Below are 22,988 nucleotides of genomic sequence, written 5' to 3'. Positions count from 1 at the left end.
GAGTGTGTGTGTGCCTGTGTGTGTATGTTTTTATTATAATAGTATATGTGCTCATTGCAAATCATTTAAAAATATATGTGAAGAAGAAACGGAAAGTTTCCAGTAATCTCATTGCTCCATGGTCACTTTGTAAACATTTGACATTTGTTAAATCTATTATTTATGTCCTGTATTCAAAGTAGTGTGGAGGTAGGCAAGATCACTGGACTAGTCAGGAAATTTGAATGTTCTACCTGTCTGTTACCTTAGTTTTTGACCTTGGTGTAGGGATACCATGATTACCAAAATTTAATTTTTAAAATTATTTCTTACCTTACCTTCTTCTCCAGTTTCTACTGTTATTTCTACTAAATAAATATGACTTTGTTTTCCAGTCAGATAACTAGATTAACAACATTGCCTTTATAGTCAGTGAAGAATAAAAGATGATGTTTCACATAGCTCATGTAGTTCTAGGTCTCAAGAATATGATATGTGATACTTTTTGAAATATTAAAAGTCATTTAAATAGTATCCATTTGGCTCTACAAAAGCCTAGCTAGGCTCTCCACGAAGGGAGCAATTCAAATAGATGGTTTGTAACATCTTTTTCAGTTTTAGAATATGGATACTCTGATTCCTTTGCACATTGATATATGAACCCACTCTTCCTTATTATTATTCTCCAAGTGGTAATTATTTTGCTTCTAGACCAGCAAGCTAATATATCAAAAACTCTTACATGTAAATGTAGTTGTTTAAAAATATTTATGGAGAGGAGCCAAGATGGCCAAATAGGAACAGCTCCGGTCTACAGCTCCCAGCGTGAGCAACGCAGAAGACAGGTGATTTCTGCATTTCCATCTGAGGTACTGGGTTCATCTCACTAGGGAGTGCCAGACAGTGGGTGCAGGTCAGTGGATGCATGCACCGTGCGCCAGCCAAAGAAGGGCGAGGCATTGCCTCACTCGGGAAGTGCAAGGGGTCAGGGAGTTCCCTTTCCTAGTCAAAGAAAGGGGTGACAGATGGCACCTGGAAAATCGGGACACTCCCACCCAAATACTGCGCTTTTTGGACGGGCTTAAGAAACTAAGAAATGGCGCACCAGGAGATTGTATCTCGCACCTGGCTCAGACGGCCCTATGCCCACCGAGTCTCACTGATAGCTAGCACAGCAGTCTGAGATGAAACTGCAAGGTGGCAGCAAGGCTGGGGGAGGGGCGCCCGCCATTGCCCAGGCTTGCTTAGGTAAACAAAGCAGCTGGGAAGCTCGAACTGGGTGGAGCCCACCAGAGCTCAAGGAGGCCTGCCTGCCTCTGTAGGCTCCACCTCTGGGGGCAGGGCACAGACAAACAAAAAGACAGAGTAACCTCTGCAGACTTAAATGTCCCTGTCTGACAGCTTTGAAGAGAGCAGTGGTTCTCCCAGCACGCAGCTGGAGATCTGAGAATGGGCAGACTGCCTCCTCAAGTGGGTCCCTGACCCCTGACCCCCGAGTAGCCTAACTGGGAGGCACCCCCAGCAGCGGCAGACTGACACCTCATACTGCTGGCCAGGTACTCCAACAGACCTGCAGCTGAGGGTCCTGTCTGTTAGAAGGAAAACTAACAAACAGAAAGGACATCCACACCAAAAACCCATCTGTACATCACCATCATCAAAGACCAAAAGTAGATAAAACCACAAAGATGGGGAAAAGACAGAGCAGAAAAACTGGAAACTCTAAAAAGCAGAGCGCCTCTCCTCCTCCAAAGGAACGCAGTTCCTCACCAGCAACGGATCAAAGCTAGATGGAGAATGACTTTGACGAGCTGAGAGAAGAAGGCTTCAGACTATCAAATTACTCCGAGCTATGGGAGGATATTCAAACCAAAGGCAAAGAAGTTGAAAACTTTGAAAAAAATTTAGAAGAATATATAACTAGAATAACCAATACAGAGAAGTGCTTAAAGGAGCTCATGGAGCTGAAAACCAAGGCTCGAGAACTACGTGAAGAATGCAGAAGCCTCAGGAGCTGATGCGATTAAATGGAAGAAAGGGTATCAGCCCTGGAAGATGAAATGAATGAAATGAAGTGAGAAGGGAAGTTTAGAGAAAAAAGAATAAAAAGAAATGAGCAAAGCCTCCAAGAAATATGGGACTATGTGAAAAGACCAAATCTACGTCTGATTGGTGTACCTGAAAGTGACAGGGAGAATGGAACCAAGTTGGAAAACACTCTGCAGGATATTATCCAGGAGAACTTCCCCAATCTAGCAAGGCAGGCCAACATTCAGATTCAGGAAATACAGAGAACGCCACAAAGATACTCCTCGAGAAGAGCAACTCCAAGACACATAATTGTCAGATTCACCAAAGTTGAAATGAAGGAAAAAATGTTAAGGGCAGCCAGAGAAAAAGGTCGGGTTACCCACAAAGGGAAGCCCATCAGACTAACAGTGGATCTCTCGGCAGAAACTCTACAAGCCAGAAGAGAGTGGGGGCCAATATTCAACATTCTTAAAGAAAAGAATTTTCAACCCAGCATTTCATATCCAGCCAAACTAAGCTTCATAAGTGAAGGAGAAATAAAATACTTTACAGACAAGCAAATGCTGAGAGACTTTGTCACCACCAGGCCTGCCCTAAAAGAGCTCCTGAAGGAAATGCTAAACACGGAAAGGCACAACCGGTACCAGCCACTGCAAAATCATGCCAAAATGTAAAGACCATCAAGACTAAGAAGAGACTGCATCAACTAATGAGCAAAATAACCAGCTAACATCATAATGACAGGATCAAATTCACACATAACAATATTAACTTTAAATTTAAATGGACTAAATGCTCCAATTAAAAGACACAGACTGGCAAATTGGATAAAGACTCAAGATCCATCAGTGTGCTGTATTCAGGAAACCCATCTCACGTGCAGAGACACACATAGGCTCAAAATAAAAGGATGGAGGAAGATCTACCAAGCAAATGGAAAACAAAAAAAGGCAGGGGTCGCAATCCTAGTCTCTGACAAAACAGACTTTAAACCAACAAAGATCAAAAGAGACAAAATAGGCCATTACATAATGGTAAAGGGATCAATTCAACAAGAAGAGCTAACTATCCTAAATATATATGCACCCAATACAGGAGCACCCAGATTCATAAAGCAAGTCCCGAGTGACCTACAAAGAGACTTAGACTCCCACACATTAATAATGGGAGACTTTAACACCCCACTGTCAAGATGAGACAGATCAACGAGACAGAAAGTCAACAAGGATACCCAGGAATTGAACTCAGCTCTGCACCAAGTGGACCTAATAGATATCTACAGAACTCTCCACCCCAAATCAACAGAATATACATTTTTTTCAGCACCACACCACACCTATTCCAAAATTGACCACATAGTTGGAAGTAAAGCTCTCCTCAATAAACGTAAAAGAACAGAAATTATAACAAACTATCTCTCAGATCACAGTGCAATCAAGCTAGAACTCAGCATTAAGAATCTCACTCAAAATCACTCAAGTACATGGAAACTGAACAACCTGCTCCTGAATGACTACTGGGTACATAACGAAATGAAGGCAGAAATAAAGATGTTCTTTGAAACCAATGAGAACCAAGACACAACATACCAGAATCTCTGGGATGCATTCAAAGCAGTGTGTAGAGGGAAATTTATAGCACTAAATGCCCACAAGAGAAAGCAGGAAAGATCCAAAATTGACACCCTAACGTCACAATTAAAGGAACTAGAAAAGCAAGAGCAAATGCATTCAAAAGCTAGCAGAAGGCAAGAAATAACTAAAATCAGAGCAGAACTGAAGGAAATAGAGACACAAAGAAACCTTCAAAAAGTTAATGAATCCAGGAGCTGGTTTTTTGAAAGGATCAACAAAATTGATACACCGCTAGCAAGACTAATAAAGAAAAAAAGAGAGAAGAATCAAATAGATGCAATAAAAAATGGTAAAGGAGATATCACCACCGATCCCACAGAAATACAAACTACCATCAGAGAATACTACAAACACCTCTATGCAAATAAACTAGAAAATCTAGAAGAAATGGATAAATTCCTCGACACATACACCCTCCCAAGACAAAACCAGGAAGAAGTTGAATCTCTGAATAGACCAGTTACAAGCTCTGAAATTGTGGCAATAATCAATAGCCTACCAACCAAAAAGAGTCCAGGACCAGATGGATTCACAGCCAAATTCTACCAGAGGTACAAGGAGGAACTGGTACCATTCCTTCAGAAACTATTCCAATCAATAGAAAAAGAGGGAATCCTCCCTAACTCATTTTATGAGGCCAGCATCATCCTGATACCAAAGCTGGGCAGAGACACAACTGAAAAAGAGAATTTTAGGCCAATATCCTTGATGAGTATTGATGCAAAAATCCTCAATAAAATACTGGCAAACCAAATCCAGCAGCACATCAAAAAGCTTATCCACCATGATCAAGTGGGCTTCATCCCTGGGATGCAAGGCTGGTTCAATATACACAAATCAATAAATGTAATCCAGCATATAAACAGAACCAAAGACAAAAACCACATGATTATCTCAATAGATGCAGAAAAGGCCTTTGACTAAGTTCAACAACACTTCATGCTAAAAACTCTCAATAAATTAGGTATTGATGGGACGTATCTCAAAATAATAAGAGCTATCTATGACAAACCCACAGCAATATCATACTGAATGGGCAAAAACTGGAAGCATTCCCTTTGAAAACTGGCACAAGACAGGAATGCCCTCTCTCACCACTCCTATTCAACATAGTGTTGGAAGTTCTCGGCAGGGCAATTAGGCAGGAGAAGGAAATAAAGGGTATTCAATTAGGAAAAGAGGAAGTCAAATTGTCCCTGTTTGCAGATGACATGATTGTATATCTAGAAAACCTCATCGTCTCAGCCCAAAATCTCCTTAAGCTGATAAGCAACTTCAGCAAAGTTTCAGGATACAAAATCAGTGTACCAAAATCACAAGCATTCTTATACACCAACAACAGACAAACAGAGAGCCAAATCATGAGTGAACGCCCATTCACAATTGCTTCAAAGAGAATAAAATACCTAGGAATCCAACTTACAAGGGACGTGAAGGACCTCTTCAAAGAGAACTACAAACCACTGCTCAAGGAAATAAAAGAGGATACAAACAAATGGAAGAACATTCCATGCTCATGGGTAGGAAGAATCAATATCGTGAAAATGGCCATACTGCCCAAGGTAATTTACAGACTCAATGCCATCCCCATCAAGCTACCAATGACTTTCTTCACAGAATTGGAAAAAACTACTTTAAAGTTCATATGGAATGAAAAAGGAGCCCGCATCACCAAGTCAATCCTAAGCCAAAAGAACAAAGCTGGAGGCATCACACTACCTGACTTCAAACTATACTACAAGGCAAAACAGCATGGTACTGGTACCAAAACAGAGACATAGATCAATGGAACAGAACAGAGCCCTCAGAAATAATGCCGCATATCTACAACTATCTGATCTTTGACAAACCTGACAAAAATAAGCAATGGGGAAAGGATTCCCTATTTAATAAATGGTGCTGGGAAAACTGGCTAGCCATATGTAGAAAGCTGAAACTGGATTCCTTCCTTACACCTTATACAAAAATCAATTCAAGATGTATTAAAGACTTAAACGTTAGACCTAAAACCATAAAAACCCTAGAAGAAAACATTGGCATTACCATTCAGGACATAGGCATGGGCAAGGACTTCATGTCTAAAACACCAAAAGCAATGGCAACAAAAGCCAAAATTGACAAATGGGATCTAATTAAACTCAAGAGCTTCTGCACAGCAAAAGAAACTACCATCAGAGTGAACAGGCAACCTACAAATTGGGAGAAAACTTTCTCAACCTGCTCATCTGACAAAGGGCTAATATCCAGAATCTACAATGAACTCCAACAAATTTACAAGAAAAAAACAAAAAAACCCGTCAAAAAGTAGGTGAGGGACATGAACAGACACTTCTCAAAAGAAGACATTTATGCAGCCAAAAAACACATGATAAAATGCTCACCATCACTGGCCATCAGGGAAATGCAAATCAAAACCACAATGAGATACCATCTCACACCCGTTAGAATGGCAATCATTAAAAAGTCAGGAAACAACAGGTGCTGGAGAGGATGTGGAGAAATAGGAACACTTTTACAGTGTTGGTGGGACTGTAAACTAGTTCAACCCTTGTGGAAGTCAGTGTGGCGATTCCTCAGGGATCTAGAACTAGAAATTGCATTTGACCCAGCTATCCCATTACTAGGTATATACCCAAAGGACTATAAATCATGCTGCTATAAAGACACATGCACACGTATGTTTATTGCGGCATTATTCACAATAGCAAAGACTTGGAACCAACCCAAATGTCCAACAATGATAGACTGGATTAAGAAAATGTGACACATATACACCATGGAATACTATGAAGCCAGAATAAATGATGAGTTCATGTCCTTTGTAGGGACATGGATGAAATTGGAAATCATCATTCACCATAAACTATCACAAGAATAAAAAACCAAACACCACATATTCTCACTCATAGGTGGAAATTGAACAATGAGAACACATGGACACAGGAAGGGGATCATCACACTCTGGGGACTGTTGTGAGGTGGGGGGAGGGGGGAGGGATAGCATTGGGAGATATACCTAATGCTAGATGACGAGTTAGTGGGTGCAGTGCACCAGCATGGCACATGTATACATATGTAACTAACCTGCACATTGCGCACCTGTACCCTATAACCTAAAGTATAATAATGATAAATAAATAAAATAAAAAAAGAGGAAAAAAATACTTATGCTGTGTAATATCAGTAATTTATGAGTTATAGGCATGATATCCATTATATTTTTGCCTAATAATTCATTTTTAGGAAAAACTAAGAATAAAGTTATTCTTTGTATTTTTACAAATATTTTCCCAACCAAGTGTTACTGAAACTGTCATCCCAAAATCTTTTTACCTTTTAAGGTTCTCACTTTTGAGCCTGAGAACTATGAAGCTAGTATTCAAATTTGCATTCATTGTTGTAATTTCTGGCAGCATGTCAAATTTACTTCTACTGTTAGGTGCTTGTTTATCGTACTTATGAAGAACTAAGAAGGATTTTCTAGTAGCCCAGAGTTATGTTATTTTTTGCTTAGTGACAATTTTTACAAGAGACCTTATTGTAATGAAACCAATGAAATGCATCACAGTATCTTTTTCAGAGTGCCAGTGGCTTATGAGATATTTTTTGATGTAAACTTGTTAAAGCCATGTAACTAACCAAACTTATATCCTTACTGTAGAACTGCAGACATATTATATATATTTATAACAAACAAAATTGGTGTAAGAATCCTTCATTTGTTCTATTTTTTGGTCAGTCAATAAATATATTTTTAAAAATTTGTGTCTGTGACTGGTTTTGGTAACAGGGTAATAGTGGCCTCATAGAATGAGTTTGGAAGTATTCCTTACTCCTCTATTTGGAAGTATGCCTTTATCCTCTATTTTTCAGAATAGTTTGAGTGGGATTAATATTAGTTCTTTAAATGTTTGGTTAGAATTCAGCAGTGAAGCTATCATTTCCAAGACCTTTCTTTACTGGGAGACTTTTATTACAACTTCAGTCTTGTAACTTGTTATTAGTCTGTTCAGGTTTTGGATTTCTTCCTGGTTCAATCTTGGTAGTTGTATGTGTGTAGCAATTCATAAATTTCTTCTAGATTTTCCAATTAATTTGCGTGTAGTTGCCCACAGTAGCCGCTAATGATCCTTTGAATTTTTGCAGTATCAGTTGTAATGTCTCCTTTTTTATTTCTGATTTTCTTTATTTGGATCCTCTCTCTTAGTCTGGCTAAAGATTTGTCAATTTTGGTTAGCTTTCCAAAAAATAAACTTTTCATTTCTTCGATCTTTTGTTTTTTTTATTTCAATTTTATTTATTTCTGCTCTGATCTTTATTATTTCTTTTCTTCTGTTAATTTTGGATTTGGTGTGCTCTTAATCATTCAGTTCGTTAAGATGCAGCATTTGATTGTTTATTTGTTATTTTTCCTCTTTTTTGATATTGGCACTTATAAACATCCCTCTTAGTACAACTGTTGTTGTATCCCATAGATTTTGGTATGTTGTGTTTCTATTATTATTTGTTTCAAGAAATTTTTCAATTTCCTGCTTAATTTCTTCATTGACCCACTTGTCATTCAGGAGCATATTGTTTGATTTCCATGTATTTGTATAGTTTCTGAAATTTCTCTTGGTATTTCTAGTTTTATTCCATTGCTGTCAGAGAAGATGCTTTATATTATTTCATTTTTTTGGAATGTTTCAAGATTTGTTTTGTGACCTAACATATGGTCTGTCTTTTCAACTGATCCATGTGCTAAGGAAAATAATGTGTATTCTGCAGCTTCTGGATGAATTGTTCTGTAAATATCTATTAGCTCAATTTGGTCAGTAGTTTAGATTAATTCTGATGTTTCTTTGTTTTCTTTGTGGAAGATGTGTCCAATGCTGAAAGTGAGGTTTTGAAGTCTGAAGATATTATGGAGCCTATAGCTGTCTTTAGCTGTAATAATATTTCCTTTGTATATCTGGGTGCTCCAGTGTTGGGTGCATATATATTGAAATTATTATATCCTCTTGCTTAATTGACCCCCTTATCTTTATATAGTGACCTTCTTTGTCTCTTTTTATAGTTAGTTTTGGTCTTGAAATTTCTTTTGTCTGATATAAGTATAGTGACTTCTCCTCTTTTTTTGGTTTTCTTTGGCATGGGATATCTTTTTCCATCTTTTTTTTTCAGTCGTTTTGTGTCTCTATAGGTGAAGTGTGTTTCTTTTAGGCAACAGATCTATAGGTCTTGTTTTTTCATCCATTTAGTTAGTCTGTGTCTTTTGATTGGAGAGTTTAGTGTATTTACATTCACTGTTATTATTAAGTAAGGATCTACTCTTGCCATTTTGTTTTTGGTTTTGTGGTCTTCTTTCTTGCATTCTTGTGTTCCTCTAGTGAAGATGATTTTCTCTGGTGATTTAGTTTCTTGATTTTTAATTTTTTTTGTGTCCATTGTATGTTTTTTGGTTTGAGGTTACCATGAGCCTTGCAAATGCTATCTTACCGCTCGTTATTTTAACCTGATAACATGACACTATTTGCATAAGCAAACAAGCAAAAAGAAAGCTAGTAAAAACTTGCCTTAACCTCATTTCCTTGCTTTTTAACTTTTCATTGTTTCTGTTTATACCTTATTATACTGCCTATGTCTTGAAAAGTTGTTGCAGTTATTATTGTTGTTTAATTCATCATTTAGTCTTTCTACCTAGGATAAGAGTAGTTTGCAAACCACAGTAACAGTGTTTATAATATTCTGTATTTTTCTGTGTACTTATATTACCATTGAATTTTGTATTTTCAGGTGATCATTTATTGCTCATTAATGACCTTTTCTTTCTGATTGAAGTAACCCCTTTAGCATTTCTTGTAGGACAGGTCTGGTGTTGCTGAAATCCCTTAGCTTTTATTTGGTTGGGAAAGTCTTTATTTCCTTTTCATGGTCAAATGGTATTTTCACTGGATATACTATTCTAGGGTAAAAGATTTTTTCCCTCAGCAATTTAAATATGTCATGCCACTGTCTCCTGGCATATAAGGTTTACACTGAAAAGTCTGCTGCCAGATGTATTGGGGCTCCTTTTTATGTTATTGTTTCTTTTCTCTTGCAACTTTTAGGATTCTTATTTATTTCTTGACCTTTGGGTGTTTGATTATTAAATGTCTTGAGGTAGTCTTCTTTGGGTTAAATCTGCTTGGTATTCTATAACCTTCTTGTACTTGGATATTTTCTCTAGGTTTTGGGTAGTTCTCTGTTATTTGAAGGTTTACTCAAACTTTCTAACCCTGTTATCTACCTCTTTTTCAAGGCCAATACCTCTTAGATTTGCCCTTTTGAGGCTATTCCCTAGATCGTGTAAGCGTGTGTCATTGGTTTTTATTCTTTTTTCTCCTCTGCGTGTTTTCAAATAGCCTTTCTACAGAAGCTCATTAATTCTTTCCTCTGCTTGATCCAGTTTGCTCTTGAAGGATTTGATGCATTCTTAAGTATGCCAATTGCATTTTTGAGCTCCAGAATTTCTGCTGGAGTTTTAAAAATTATTTCAATATCTTTGTTAAATTTATCTGATAGGATTCTGAATCCCTTCTCTGTGTTATCTTGAATTTCTTTGAGTTTCCTCAACACAGCTATTTTGAATTCTCCATGCGAAAGTTCACATATCTTTGTTTCTCGAGGATTGATTCTTGGTGCCTTATTTAGTTCATTTTGTGAGGTCATGTTTTTCTGGATGGTGTTAATGCTAGTAGATGTTCCTTGGGGCTTGAGCAGTGAAGAGTTAGGTATTTATTGTACTCTTCATTGCCTGAGCTTATTTGTAGCCATCCTTCTTGGGAAGGCTTTCTAGTGACACTGGTTCTTGTAGACTTGTAGAGGTACTGCCTTGATGGCATTGGATAAGATCTGGAATAATTCTCTAGATTACCAGGCAGAGTCTCTTTTTCCCTTCCCTTACTTTCTCCTAAGCACACACAGTCTCTCTCTCTGTTCTGAGATACCTAAAGCTAGGGCTGGTATGATGTATGATACAAGCACCCCTATGACCACCACCACCATGACTGTGCTGGGTCACACCTGAAGCAAGCACAGTGCTGGGTCTTGCCCAAGGCCTGCCTTAATCATTCCTTGGCTATAGCCTATGTTCACTCAAGGCCCTGGGGCTCTACAATTAGCAGGTAGCAAAGTCAGCTGGGCCTGTGTACTTCTCTTCAGGGTGGCAAAATCCCCCTGGCCACCAGTGGGTCCAGAGATGCCATACAGGAGTCAGGGACTAGAGTCAAAAACCTTAGAAATCTACCTGGCACTATGTTGCATTGTGGCTGAGCTGGCACTCAAACCACAAGACACAATCCTTCCCACTCTTTCCACTTTTTCCCCTTTCCAAAAGCTGAGAAGCCTCACCCTGTAGCCACCGCCACTCCTGGCAATGAGGAGTACTGCCAAAGTACCACCAATGTTCCCTTAAGGATCAAGGGCTCTTATATCAGCTTGTGGTGATATACTGCCTGGCCTGGGAGTCACCCGCCAGGGCAGTGGGCTCCCCTTTGGCCCAGGGGAGGTCTAGAAATACTGTCCAAGAGTCAAGTCCTAGAATTGGGGACCCCAAGAGCCCACTTGGTGCTCTACCCCACTGTGGTGGTGTTGGTACCTAAGATGCAAGACAAAGTCTCCTTTACTCTTCCTTGTCTTTTTAGCAAGCAGAAGGACTTTTGCCCCATAGCCACCACAGCTGGTAATGTGCATAGTCTCACCTGAAGCCAACAAGTCTCAGAAGCTCACCAAGGCCCTCAACATAGTACCTGGGTATCACTGCTGGTTATTCAGGACCCAAGGTCTCTTCAGTTAGCAGATGATGAATGCTGCCAGGACTGAGTCCTTTCCTTCAAGGCAGTGGGTTTCCTTCTGGCCCAGGGTGTATCCAGAAATGTCATCCCAGAGCTAGATCCTGGAACAAGGGCCTCATGACCTCAAGGTGCCCTGTCCTTCTGTGGCAGAGCTGATAAGCAAGATGCAAGACAAACTCCTCCCAACTCTTCCCTCTCCTCTTCTCAAGTGGAAGGAAGGGGTTTCTTTTGGATCCACAAGCTGTGCAGTCTGGGGTTAGGGGACAGGTGATGCCAGCATTCCCTTAGCTGCCCCAGCTGGTATCTCAATATGTCCCATGCCACTTTAATCCATTGTCTTTGGGCCTAGGTCAGCACTAGGACTCACCTATGAGGTGCAATCCGTATGGCCTAGACTACCTTTCAAGTTTACTTAGACAACAAGAGCACTGTGGCCTTTGGTACTGAGGTTTGTGGGCAGTCAGGTTTGGACCGCTGGTATCAGTTATTGCCCTCTGGCTAAGGCTGGTTGAGATGCCCTCTTTTGGGTGGACTTCAGCTTAGTTTGATCAGCTTTTCCTTTTTGCTGCAACAAAACGGCACTGAGTTCAGTGCTTCACAATTGCTCTGTTCTCCCTTCACCAGCACCCAGAGATGCTCTTGGCACCAAGCCATGCTGCTGGGGTCTGGGAGGGGTGGTGTCAGAGACTCAGAACTGTTTTCCTTTCTTTTCAGTGTCTCAGTGATACGAGGTTAAAACCAGGTACTGTGAGTGCTCACCTGATTTTTAGCTCTTATGAAGATGCTTTTTTCTGTGTAGTTGTTTGATAACTTAGTATCCTTATGGTAGGGGTAGGGGGATGATCTGTGGAGTTTTCTGTTCCACCATCTTGTCTCACCTCCCTCCTAAAATAATATTCTGAAATAAGATTGTAATGTTTGTATGAACTTGCATGAAGCCAGACTTCTTGTGCTTGGATCCTGGGTCTCTTACCCGTTTTGCAACGTTCTTCAACATACTTACAACTCTGTGCCTATGATTCCTTCTATGGAAAATGAAGATAATAATAGTGTCATAATGGGTGTAAAATCTTTAAAACAGTACTAAATGCCATGTAAGGTTAGGTGGTGGTATTATTACTATTTATCTTATTTATATCATATTCTGTGGTGATCTGTCAGTATTTGTGAATACCTTTCAGTGTTAGGAAATTAATTCTACTTCTTGATCCTAATTCTACTTCCTGTCTGTTCCTAATCTTGTTTTTCCTTGGCTTCCTCTTTTCTCATCTACTCATATTTTATGCCTTCCTTCATGCTTTATGTAACTTGTAGCCACCTTCAGTGCTGTTTTGGAATAAAGTAGTGTATGCATACATACATATAAATCTTTGTTCCTAGAATTTAGCACTGTTAGGGCATGATTTTTATCTTGGATGTTCATATATTCTAGTTCCCAAAACAGTAACTTCTAGACCTTAATAAATTATTTATTGAATGAACAAAGGAATTAATGACTTCAAATTTGTGAGGTGTTGTATATGATTATTATTTTATTCCTAAATCTTATCATTCTTTAGGCCAAAAGGATATCCAGTTTGACAGTGTTCTTTTTTAAGAATGATGCTTATTCTCCATCCAGTTTTGTTCCGTTGCTGGTGAGGAACTGCTTTCCTTTGGAGGAGGAGAGGTGCTCTGCTTTTTAGAGTTTCCAGTTTTTCTGCTCTGCTTTTTCCCCATCTTTATGGTTTTATCTACTTTTGGTCTTTGATGATGGTGATGTACAGATGGGTTTTTGGTGTGGATGTCCTTTCTGTTTGTTAGTTTTCCTTCTAACAGACAGGACCCTCAGCTGCAGGTCTGTTGGAGTTTGATGAGTTGAGAGAAGAAGGCTTCAGAAGATCAAACTACTCCGAGCTACAGAAGGAAATTCAAACCAAAGGCAAAGAAGTTGAAAACTTTGAAAAAAATTTAGATGAATGTATAACTAGAACAACCAATACAGAGAAGTGCTTAAAGGAGCTCATGGAGCTGAAAGCCAAGGCTTGAGAACTACATGAAGAATGCAGAAGCCTCAGGAGCCCATGCGATCAAATGGAAGAAAGGGTATCAGTGATGGAAGATGGAATGAATGAAATGAAGTGAGAAGGGAAGTTTAGACAAAAAAGAATAAAAAGAAATGAACAAAGCCTCCAAGAAATATGGGACTATGTGAAAAGACCAAATCTACATCTGATTGGTGTACCTGAAAGTGACGGGGAGAATGGAACCAAGTTGGAAAACACTCTGCAGGATATTATCCAGGAGAACTTCCCCAATCTAGCAAGGCAGGCCAACATTCAGATTCAGGAAATACAGAGAACGCCACAAAGATACTCCTCAAGAAGAGCAACTCCAAGACACATAATTATGAGATTCACCAAAGCTGAAATGAAGGAAAAAATGTTAAGGGCAGCCAGAGAGAAAGGTCGGGTTACCATCAAAGGGAAGCCCATCAGACTAACAGTGGATCTCTCGGCAGAAACTCTACAAGCCAGAAGAGAGTGGGGGCCAATAGTCAACATTCTTAAAGAAAAGAATTTTCAACCCAGCATTTCATATACAGCCAAACTAAGCTTCATAAGTGAAGGAGAAATAAAATACTTTACAGCCAAGCAAATACTGAGAGAGTTTGTCACCACCCGGCCTGCCCTAAAAGAGCTCCTGAAGTAAGCACTAAACATGGAAAGGCACAACCAGTACCAGCCGCTGCAAAATCATGGCAAAATGTAAAGACCATCAAGACTAGGAGGAGACTGCATCAACTAATGAGCAAAACAACCAACTAACATAATAATGAAAGGATCAAATTCACACATAACAATATTAACTTTAAATGTAAATGGACTAAGTGCTCCAATTAAAGGACACAGACTGGCAAATTGGATAAAGACTCAAGACCCATCAATGTGCTGTATTCAGGAAACCCATCTCACGTGCAGAGACACACATAGGCTCAAAATAAAAGGATGGAGGAAGATCTACCAAGCAAATGGAAAACAAAAAAAGGCAGGGGTTGCAATCCTAGTCTCTGATAAAACAGGGTTTAAACCAACAAAGATCAAAAGAGACAAGGAAGGCCATTATATAATGGTAAAGGGATCAATTCAACAAGAAGAGCTAACTATCCTAAATATATATGCACCCAATACAGGAGCACCCAGATTCATAAAGCAAGTCCTGAGTGACCTACAAAGAGACTTAGACTCCCACACATTAATAATGGGAGACTTTAACACCCCACTGTCAACATGAGACAGATCAACGAGACAGAAAGTCAACAAGGATACCCAGGAATTGAACTCAGCTCTGCACCAAGCAGACCTAATAGACATCTACAGAACTCTCCACCCCAAATCAACAGAATATACATTCTTTTCAGCACCACACCACACCTATTCCAAAATTGACCATATACTTGGAAGTAAAGCTCTCCTCAGTAAATGTAAAAGAACAGAAATTATAACAAACTATCTCTCAGATCACAGTGCAATCAAGCTAGAACTCAGCATTAAGAATCTCACTCAAAATCACTCAAGTACATGGAAACTGAACAACCTGCTCCTGAATGACTACTGGGTACATAACGAAATGAAGGCAGAAATAAAGATGTTCCTTGAAACCGACGAGAACCAAGACACAACATACCAGAATCTCTGGGATGCATTCAAAGCAGTGTGTAGAGGGAAATTTATAGCACTAAATGCCCACAAGAGAAAGCAGGAAAGATCCAAAATTGACACCCTAACATCACAATTAAAAGAACTAGAAAAGCAAGAGCAAACACATTCAAAAGCTAGCAGAAGGCGAGAAATAACTAAAATCAGAGCAGAACTGAAGGAAATAGAGACACAAAAAACCCTTCAAAAAATAAATGAATCCAGGAGCTGGCTTTTTGAAAGGATCAACAAAATTGATAGACCACTAGCAAGATTAATAAAGAAAAAAAGAGAGAAGAATCAAATAGATGCAATAAAGAATGATAAAGGGGATATCACCACTGATCCCACAGAAATACAAACTACCATCAGAGAATACTACAAACACCTCTATGCAAATAAACTAGAAAATCTAGAAGAAATGGATAAATTCCTCGACACATACACCCTCCCAAGACAAAACCAGGAAGAAGTTGAATCTCTGAATAGACCAGTAACAGGCTCTGAAATTGTGGCAATAATCAATAGCTTACCAACCAAAAAGAGTCCAGGACCAGATGGATTCACAGCCAAATTCTACCAGAGGTACAAGGAGGAACTGGTACCATTCCTTCAGAAACTATTCCAATCAATAGAAAAAGAGGGAATCCTCCCTAACTCATTTTATGAGGCCAGCATCATCCTGATACCAAAGCTGGGCAGAGACACAACTGAAAAAGAGAAGTTTAGACCAATCTCCTTGATGAATATTGATGCAAAAATCCTCAATAAAATACTGGCAAACCGAATCCAGCAGCACATCAAAAAGCTTATCCACCATGATCAAGTGGGCTTCATCCCTGGGATGCAAGGCTGGTTCAATATACACAAATCAATAAATGTAATCCAGCATATAAACAGAACCAAAGACAAAAACCACATGATTATCTCAATAGATGCAGAAAAGGCCTTTGACTAAATTCAACAACACTTCATGCTAAAAACTCTCAATAAATTAGGTATTGATGGGACATACCTCAAAATAATAAGAGCTATCTATGACAAACCCACAGCCAACATCATACTGAATGGGCAAAAACTGGAAGCATTCCCTCTGAAAACTGGCACAAGACAGGGATGCCCTCTCTCACCACTCCTATTCTACATTGTGTTGGAAGTTCTGGCCAGGGCAATTAGACAGGAGAAGGAAATAAAGGGTATTCAATTAGGAAAAGAGGAAGTCAAATTGTCCCTGTTTGCAGATGACATGATTGTATATCTAGAAAACCCCATTGTCTCAGCCCAAAATCTCCTTAAGCTGATAAGCAACTTCAGCAAAGTCTCAGGATACAAAATCAATGCACAAAAATCACAAGCATTCTTATACACAAATAACAGACCAACAGAGAGCCAAATCATGAGTGAACTCCCATTCACAATTGCTTCAAAGAGAATAAAATACTTAGGAATCCAACTTACAAGGGATGTAAAGGACCTCTTCAAGGAGAACTACAAACAACTGCTTAATGAAATAAAAGAGGATACAAACAAATGGAAGAACATTCCATGCTCATGGGTAGGAAGAATCAATATCGTGAAAATGGCCATACTGCCCAAGGTAATTTACAGATTCAATGCCATCCCTATCAAGCTACCAATGACTTTCTTCACAGAATTGGAAAAAACTACTTTAAAGTTCATATGGAATCAAAAAAGAGCCTACATTGCCAAGTCAATCCTAAGCCAAAAGAACAAAGCTGGAGGCATCACGCTACCTGACTTCAAACTATACTTCAAGGCTACAGTAACCAAAACAGCATGGTACTGGTACCAAAACAGAGATATAGATCAATGGAACAGAACAGAGCCCTCAGAAATAACACTGCATATCTAAAACTATCTGATCTTTGACAAACCTGAAAAAAATAAGCAATGGGGAAAGGATTCCCTATTTAATAAATGGTGCTGGGAAAACTGGCTAGCCATATGTGGAAAGCTGAAACTGGATCCCTTCCTTACACCTTATACAAAAATTAATTCAGGATGGATTAAAGACTTAAACGTTAGACCTAAAACCATAGAAACCCTAGAAGAAAACCTAGGCATTGCCATTCAGGACATAGGCATGGGCAAGGACTTCATGTCTAAAACACCAAAAGCAATGGCAACAAAAGCCAAAATTGACAAATGGGATCTAATTAAACTAAAGAGCTTCTGCACAGCAAAAGAAACTAACATCAGAGTGAACAGGCAACCTACAAAATGGGAGAAAATTTTCACAACCTACTCATCTGACAAAGGGCTAATATCCAGAATCTACAATGAACTCCAACAAATTTACCAGAAAAAAACAAACAACCCCATCAAAAAGTGGGTGAAGGATATGAACAGACGCTTCTGAAAAGAAGACATTTATATAGCCAAAAGAGACATGAAAAAATGCTCATCATCACTGGCCATCAGAGAAATGCAAATCAAAACCACAATGAGATACCATCTCACACCAGTTAGAATGGCAATCATTAAAAAGTCAGGAAACAACAGGTGCTGGAGAGTATGTGGAGAAATAGGAACACTTTTACACTGTTGGTGGGACTGTGAACTAGTTCAACCCTTGTGGAAGTCAGTGTGGCGATTCCTCAGGGATCTAGAACTAGAAATACCATTTGACCCAGACATCCCATTACTGGGTATATACCCAAAGGACTATAAATCATGCTGCTATAAAGACACATGCACATGTATGTTTATTGCGGCATTATTCACAATAGCAAAGACTTGGAACCAACCCAAATGTCCAACAATGATAGACTGGATGAAGAAAATGTGGCACATATACACCATGGAATACTATGCAGCCATAAAAAATGACGAGTTCATGTCCTTTGTAGGGACATGGATGAAATTGGAAATCATCATTCTCAGTAAACTATCGCAAGGACAAAAAACCAAATACTGTATGTTCTCACTCATAGATGGGAATTGAACAATGAGAACACATGGACACAGGAAGGGGAACATCACATTCTGGGGACTGTTGTGGGGTGGGGGTATGGGGGAGGGATAGCATTAGGAGATATACCTAATGCTAAATGATGAGTTAATGGGTGCAGCACACCAACATGGCACATGTATACATATGTAACTAACCTGCACATTGTGCACATGTACCCTAAAACTTAAAGTATAATAAAAAAAAGAATGATGCTTATAACTGAATATAATAGTTACTATGGGATTCGATGAACAGAGAGTAACAGAGTATTATTATGTTATTTTATTCTGTATTTGTCTATTAGTGTACTTAAAATACCAAACGGGAGGGGCAGTATGACTTTGGTCTCATTTGCCATAATGCTGAAGTCAAATGTGTTGCTGTTAAATCAGCTTTCTTTACCGAATTCAGATTTGTGCTTAAAAGAAAAAAAAGCATTACAAGACCTTACATATTTCTGTTCAACTTATTTTTAACATTCATTTCATTATTGCAACATTTATTGTAAGTTGTATCAGTTTCATATTTCTTCATCTTCTATATATGGAGATTATGTCCCAGTTACATCTCTTTATCTGTAAGACTAGTAATATCAAAAAAGAAAATTAATTTCGTGTCTTAAAATTTATCCTTAGTAAATTCTATATTTTCTGTTGATTATCACTTTTAATGGCCAAACCCTCTTTTTAGGAATTTTTCCTGAATCCCACCCAGGAATCACATGCTGTAGTTTGCTCTGATTTACTAGATTTGAAATGACCGTTTCCCATTTATGTGAAAATTAGATTTCTGTTAGTAGGGAAAAGAGAGATAAGACTGTTACTGTGTCTATGTAGAAAGGGAACACATAAGAAATTCCATTTTGACCTGTACCTTGAACATTGCTTCGTTGAGATGCTGTTAATTTGTAACTTTGCCCCAGCCACTTTGCCCCAACATTGAGCTCACGAAAACATGTGTTGTATGGAATCAAGGTTTAAGGGATCTAGGGCTGTGCAGGACATGCCTTGTTAACAAAATGTTCACAAGCAGTATGCTTGGTAAAAGTCATCGCCATTCTCTAGTCTTGATAAACAAGGGACACAGTGCACTGCGGAAAGCCACAGGGACCTCAGCCCTGGAAAGCCGGGTATTGTCCAAGTTTTCTCCCTATGTGATAGTCTGAAATATGGCCTCATGGGATGAGAAAGACCTGACCGTCCCCCAGCCTGACACCCGTGTATGGTCTGTGCTGAGGTGGATCAGTAAAAGAGGAAATCCTCTTGCAGTTGAGACAGAGGAAGGCCATTGTCTCCTGCCTGCCCCTGGGAACTGAGTGTCTCGATATAAAACTCTATTGTACATTTGTTCAGTTCCGAGATAGGAGAAAAACTGCCCTATGGCAGGAGGCGAGACACGTTGGCAGCAATGCTGCCTTGTTATTCTTTACTCCACTGAGATGTTTGGGCAGAGAGAAACATAAATCTGGCCTATGTGCACATCCAGGCATAGTACCTCCCCTTGAACTTAATTATGACATAGATTCTTTTGCTTACATTTTTTTTGTTGACCTTCTCCTTATTATCACCCTGCTCTCCTACCACATTCCTCTTGCTGAGATAATGAAAATAATAATCAATAAAAACTGAGGGAACTCAGAGACCGGTGCCGGTGCAGGTCCTTGGTATGCTGAGTGCTGGTCTCCTGGGCCCACTGTTGTTTCTCTATGCTTTGTCTCTGTGTCTTATTTCTTTTCTCAGTCTCTCGTCCCACCTGATGAGATATCCCACAGGTGTAGAGGGGCAGGCCACCCCTTCAGTGTTCACTAGTTTCAATGCTTACAATGCCTGTCATTTATCTGTAGCTCTTATACTTTTTATAAAAAATAATTTTATACCAAAAGCCTTGAAATTTTTTTAGAGTAGTAGCTTTGAATTCTTGTTATTATTTTATTCTACTGTTATCAGTAACCTCCCATGTTAACACTATTGTTTCTTTCTGTTTACTTTCAGCTGGTTGGCGGATGATTTGAACTGGAGATGAACTTTATTATCCAGGATGCTGAGAGTATAACATGCATGACAGAACTTTTAGAGCACAGTGATGTAACATGTCAAGCAGAAATAGGGAGCATGTTTACAGCCATTCTATGAAAAATTGTTCAGAATGTGCAGACTAGCACAGAAGCTGGGCTAATTGAACAAGTATTGCTGAAAATGAGTGCTGTAGATGACATGATAGCAGGTATGGGGTTGTCTGTCAGGAAAGTATAACTTAAATGTTTATAAAGTTTCACATACTTCTCTTTATATTCTGTAGGTAATGTAGATTTGTTGACACTGCTTTGATTTAAAATAAATGGAAATGTATGGAAATTTTACTTTTTATATTAATGGAAAACCTGAAAAGTGAAAGAAGAAAAACAATTACTATAGTAGACAAACATAATTACTAAAGTTGTTTTCTAAATTTTAGAAAATCTTAGTACCACGGAGTGCTATGAAATCTATCAGAAAAATAAACAGTATATTTTTATGTAGTATTTCATTAAGCTTTTACATAATTAAAATGCCACAATAGGTATTACAGTTCTGTATAATGAGCATTTTACCAAATTCCCCTAGTTCTGTGCCCCTCAATCTGGTGTATATGCAACTATGACAGGAGGTACTAAAAGCCTTAGATAAGCATGGTGTATCTTTTTTTTTTCCCATGTATATTTTTGTTGTTTTTTGTTTTTTTCTGTAAAATATCGCAGTTCTTCCATAACTTACAAACATGATTTATACCGAGGAAATGGGAAAGTGGATGGGGCAGGGTGGACTGACCAGGGATGGGGAAGCTCCTTTCGCTGCCCCCTCGGGGTGGGCCCAGGCCCTTTGGAGGATGGGGATGCCAGGACACTCCTCTTTGAGGTTGTCTGGCCACCTCTGCCCCTGGTGCTCAGAATCCTGCGTGCCCCTCAATTCCAGAATCCCTCCCGGGACCCCAGGCCCACTGGGCACGCTGCCCCTGGTACTCAGAATCCCGAAGCGCCATTCGGTTCCAGAATCCCCTCCTCAGCTGCTGGGGTGGCGGGGTCCCTCCTTTCCGATGCCCCCCCCCGACCCCCGAGGGGGGAGGGAAGGGAGGGGGGCTCAGGTCTCCCCTCTGTGGCAGGGGGAGGTGGAGGTGGAGGTGGAATCAGAAGGGTGTGGAAGGCAGGGGCCAGGAGGGCTCAGACGATGGTGAGGCCAAAGCCACACTGGAACTTGTTCTTGCAGTGATTCAGGAAGGCCCCAAGGGCCAGCGTCAGGAGCAGGGGCGGGAGCTTCTTCTCCAGCGTGGCACCCATGATCCAGTTGCTATCCACAGAGCCTTTGGCCATGGGCAGGTCCAGCTGGTATCCAAAGGAGACGCTGGTGTCCTGCATCCTTGTGCTAGTCTCAAAATCCACACCCACCTGCAGCTGGTCACTGGCTTTGTGGTAGTATGTTGCGTGCATGCCCGCCTGGCCCAACGTTACCATTGCCAACCAGTTGTTCAATGTATATTTCCCAGCTAGAGACGTGACAGTGCCCTCCTCTCCAGGCTGCTGGTGGTAGACCAGCTCTCTGCCCAGGGCTAGGCAAGGCGTGATACTCTGGAGGTAGTGGGCTACGAGGATTCCTGAACCCACGAGGACGTCTGAGTTCCCCAGGGTGATGGCTGCTGTGAGTCAGAGCCCCAATACTCCCTGTCCACCTGCCAGTTCACAAACTTTGACTGCTGGGTCTGGATGGCCATCTTGGACCTGAGACCGGGGCCCAGCTGGTGAATGACCTGAGCGTTGAGACTGCCGCTGTTGTCCATGTCACCCACCAGTACGGAGAACGCCTCTGTGGGACTCAGCTGCTTTGTCCCCACATACGTGACCCCGAAGTGGTATTTGGACTCCCTGATTGTGCTGAGGGCTACTGTGTGGTTCACCTGGAAATGGTTACTCAACCCTTTGTTGACTGTGAGCTTGACACCCTCCATCTGAATGGGAAACAGCTCCTTGCACTTCCGGTGTCACTCCTCGAATGTGCTCGGGTTGGGCAGGCAGCCGCAGGCCCCATCCTCGGCGGCCCCTGAGGCGCTGGCGGTTGCAGCCCCGGAGGTCGGTTCCGAACCTCGACTCGTACTGGTGCCGACGCCCAGGCCGCCTCCCAGCGGCGGCAGCGTGAAGCCCGGCGGCGAGGACGGAGGTGGCGGCACAGGCGGCGGTGGCGGCCCTGCGGGTGGCGAGCTGGCAGCCAACACGTTCCCCATGGTCGCTGGCGGCGGCGCCTTCTCCCGGCCTGGGCTCCGCTCCCACCCCGTGCCCCACGCGCAACCGAACCCGCTGCCGCCGCCGCCACCACCGTCGCCAGCATGGTGTATCTTTTGGACATGTCCATTTTGGAAGAATTTTGTGTTAATATAAACTAATATATTATGGGCTAGAACATAAAATTCACCAAGAATTTCAAGATAAAAATACTAATGTTTTGCTTGTTTGGGTTATTTCAAACAATAACTTTGAAATCTATAATTTTTTCACCACCAACCCTTTACCTCCTTACATGCTCATTCTCCCGTGTGGCTAGATGCATTTCAGAAAAGTGTTTTGAATATTATTCCAGAGCAAGTATCATTCCAGAAAATAAGTTTAAAATTTGAAATGTTTACTTTTTGTAACCCATGAATCTTCAGCTTAAGTATCTTCTGACCTAAAAGCATTTTCATAATTATAAAAGTGCTGATATTACTCTCCACAGTATTATATCTGATCCTGCAAAGTAATTCAGATACCAGAGAATACTCTTAAACATTTTGACTTATGCATTTAATTATTTTTAAAATTTATGGAACAAGACATTAAATGAGAAAGAATGGAATGAAAAATGGGTTAAAAGAA

The 22,988-nt window shown here is 40.3% G+C and overlaps 1 pseudogene; it reads right to left on the bottom strand.

The window, feature by feature from the left end:
* Nucleotides 1-20,772: 20,772 nt before the first annotated feature.
* On the bottom strand, nt 20,773-22,441 carry LOC100448942 (mitochondrial import receptor subunit TOM40 homolog; annotated as a pseudogene).
* Nucleotides 22,442-22,988: the final 547 nt, after the last annotated feature.

The sequence above is a fragment of the Pongo abelii genome, chromosome 14 (genome assembly GCF_028885655.2).
Source record: "Pongo abelii isolate AG06213 chromosome 14, NHGRI_mPonAbe1-v2.0_pri, whole genome shotgun sequence".
In the NCBI taxonomy this organism is placed as follows: domain Eukaryota; kingdom Metazoa; phylum Chordata; class Mammalia; order Primates; family Hominidae; genus Pongo; species Pongo abelii.
The sequence above is the reverse complement of the archived record's forward strand: the minus strand, read 5'-3'. Positions and strand labels throughout refer to the sequence as shown.